This window comes from Gastrolobium bilobum, unplaced genomic scaffold (assembly GCF_033153095.1).
Source record: "Gastrolobium bilobum isolate Gb01-03AN ecotype WA unplaced genomic scaffold, APGP_CSIRO_Gbil_v1 utg1383, whole genome shotgun sequence".
Lineage (NCBI taxonomy): Eukaryota > Viridiplantae > Streptophyta > Magnoliopsida > Fabales > Fabaceae > Gastrolobium > Gastrolobium bilobum.
Window position 1 is genome coordinate 704,413 of NW_026899537.1, and position 3,569 is coordinate 707,981.

Consider the following 3,569-nt stretch of genomic DNA (forward strand, 5'->3'; position numbering starts at 1 on the left):
ATGGTTCTCGAGTCAAAGCAACCCATTCTGGTTCAGTTGTTTTATCACCAGAACTATTGTTATGAGATGTACTCTCTGTACTTGAGTTTCATGTTAATTTAGTTTCAGTTATGAAATTGCTGCAAACTATTAACTACTCACTTACTTTCTATGGTTCATGTTGTTATATTAAATTTATCCAATCCAAGGAGACGATTGGTTTTGGCAAGCAAAGGAATGGATTATATGTGATAGTCAGTATTATAGCTAAAGTCCAAGATCATCAAGCTTGCAAGAAGAACAACAACTGTGTCAATAATTCTGCTAGTAATTCAAATACTTATTTCTTATGGCATAGACGCCTAGGACATGTATATAACGAAGTGTTGCGTGTTATGTCCTCCAAGTTCTTCTTTATTCCTTATAGTCATGTAAATCCATGTAATGCATGTCATTTAGCCAAACAAAAAGACTTCCCCTTCCAATTAGCCAAAATAAATCAGCAAATGTATTTGATGTATTACATGCTGATATATGGGGACCCTTTGGAATAATGTCAACACATGGATACAAATATTTTCTGACTTTAGTGGATGATTTCTCACGGTTTACATGGGTTGTTTTAATGAAATCCAAAAGTGAGACACGTTTGAATATTCAACACTTCTTTGCATATGTTGAAAACCAATTTAAAAATACAGTCAAGGTATTTAGAAGTGACAATGGAAGTGAATTCTGCATGAATCAATTTTTTCTGCAAAAGGGTGATATTCATCAAACAAGTTGCATTGAAACTCCACAACAAAATGCCATAGTGGAGAGTAAACACCAACATCTGCTTAATGTGGCTCGAAGTTTGTCATTTCATGCATCATTATCAATCACACTATGGCCATATGCCATTACCCATGCATCACATTTGATTAATCGTGTCTGCTCTCCCACCCTTGCAAATAAATCCCCTTATGAATTACTTCATGACTCACCAGCAAATCTTGATCACCTTAGAGTATTTGGTAGACTTTTCTATGCCCCACACTCCAATCTCTCAGAAACAAATTATGGATGCACTGCTTGAACTCATCATATCTTTGGCCGCTTCCAATGGAAAATATACCGATTGGTGTTTGGAGATTCTTGTGGAAATTTTTGTGCCACCTAATAAACAGGAGAATGGAATTGACAGGAAGAATAAAGTTCTATCCCGAGCGCACGCTGCTTTGAAAGAATTAGTTGATTTAGTGCCCCTTGCCCCCCTTGTGACTATCTCCAATAGTTGTCCAGCGAATGCCGAGTGTCTTCAGTAAAGAACCTGTGATTGTCCTGTATGTGGAGAATATGTTACGGCTGGAAGGTGGTGCAATTGGTGAAATTGTCAGTGGTACAATGCTGCCTGCACTTGTTGATAGGTTGATAGAGTTGGATGTTCAGATTGGATGGGATGGCATCTTGCAGGAAGATTTTAAGGGCATATTTGAAATAGAGTTAGATGACGTTACTGAATTTGAAGATAGGGATGAGAAATATGATGACAAGCATCATGCAGAGCTGTTAAATAGGAAAAATTTACAAGGCAACATGGCTGTTGAGAAATTAGATAGCCTAATGGAGCTGACTTTTTTGCATCTTGAATCATGTCAAAGCAGTGGCCGTTTGACCGAGGTCTTCACTGTTCTACTAACATCATTTAAGAGAACTGTATTGAATGCCTACAAGTCAAAGTTTAGTCAGTTTGTGATGTTCTATGCTTGTGCACTGGATCCCGAAGGGTGCGGTGTGAAATTTGTCATGGCTCTTGTGGAGATGTTTGTTTGTGATGTTGATCCCCTATTACTAGGATGAGTGTTGTTGCTTATCTTGGTAGTTATTTGTCCCGTGCAAAGTTTCTTTCAACTGCACTGGTTGCTAGCATCATACAAAGATTAGTAGATTGGTGTTTTGACTATTGTAAGTTACATGAATTTGATATGAATCTGTGAGCGCATAAAGTTTTTTATTCTGGGTGCCAGGCCATTATGTGTGTTCTGTGTTTTCGCATGAGATCATTAATGGACGTTCCAAGGCTCAAATTACAGCTTCTGAATATGCCCATAGAACCAATCTTGAAACATAAATTGAATGCCTTGAATGTGTGTTTGCCTACTGTAGTAGGGGAATTTCTTAGACAGGCTAAGGCTGCTCATCTTTTCATGGTTTATCTCATGAACAATATCAGCATATTTGCTCCATTCTGCAAGGATCTAATAATAATAATGCAGTAAGCTCTTCAACACATGCTGCGAATGTGGTTCAAGTCTCTAATGTTGATACGAATGTGACAGGTACATTGAATGATTAGTGGATCATTGACACAGGGGCCACTGATCACATCTCTCATTCAGCTTCGCATTTTAGCTCTTTACATGAGATATAGTACATTTATCTCAGGTACATCTTAAACTGAACTGATGAAGGTACGGGGACACGACTCTAATATTATTATTAGAGTCCATCCATAACATAACAATCAATCTCAGGTTCAGAAAACTGATGGTCATCCTCATTTATCTCATGAACAGTATCAACATATTTGCTCCATTCTGCAAGGATCTAATAATAATAATGCAGCAAGCTCTTCAACAAATGCTGCGAATGTGGTTCAAGTCTCTAATGCTGATACGAATGTGACAGGTACATTGAATGATCAGTGGATCATTGACACAGGGCCTTTCAGTCTCTCAGTCTAACATTGTCTGCAAACTCCAAAAATCTCTTTATGGTTCAAATCAGGTAAGTAGGAAGTGGTATGCCAAGTTATCTTCTGTGTTGCTTTCTCTTGGTTATAAGCAACCAAATGTTGGTCATTCACTCTTTGTCCTGGCTACTCCAAATTCGTTCACTGTCCTTTTGATTTATGTGGACGACATAATCCTTTCTGGAGATTGCCTAGTTGAAATTCATCGAGTCAAATGCTTCCTGGACCAGTGTTTTAAAATCAAGGATCTTGGCAACCTTCGATTTTTCCTTGGTCTTGAAGTTGCACGTTCAAAAGATGGTATTATGCTCAACCAACGCAAATATACCCTTGAGTTGTTATCTGATGCTGGGCTTCTTGGTTCCAAGCGTTATCTACTCCCATGGATGCCTCTGTCAAGTTGAGTCGCACCACTGGTTCTCCTCTTTCAGATGTTGCTTCATATCATCGTTTGATTGGCCGTCTCCTCTATCTGACCATAATGCGACCGGACATTTGCTCTGTTGTTCAACAGTTGTCCCAATATGTTTCCAAGCCAACTGACATTCATTTAGCAGCAGCCCATCGTGTCCTACGGTACATTAAAGGTTCTCCTGGAACTGGTATTTTCTTTTCAACTTCTTGCACTCTCCATGTCTGTGCCTTTGCTGATGCCGACTGGGCTTGCTGCCCAGATACTCGGCGCTCCGTTATCGGTTTCTGCATCTTTGTGGGATCATCTTTGGTAGCTTGGAAATCAAAGAAACAGACTACAGTTTTGTGCTCCTCCTCTGAAGCGGAATACCGCGCTCTCGCAAGTTTGACATGTGAGTTACAATGGTTTCAGTACTTGTTTAATGATCTGAACCTTCCATGA

General features: G+C 39.2%; 1 pseudogene; it reads left to right on the top strand.

Moving 5' to 3' along the window:
* Positions 1-1,040: 1,040 nt before the first annotated feature.
* Positions 1,041-3,569, top strand: LOC133291164 (uncharacterized; annotated as a pseudogene).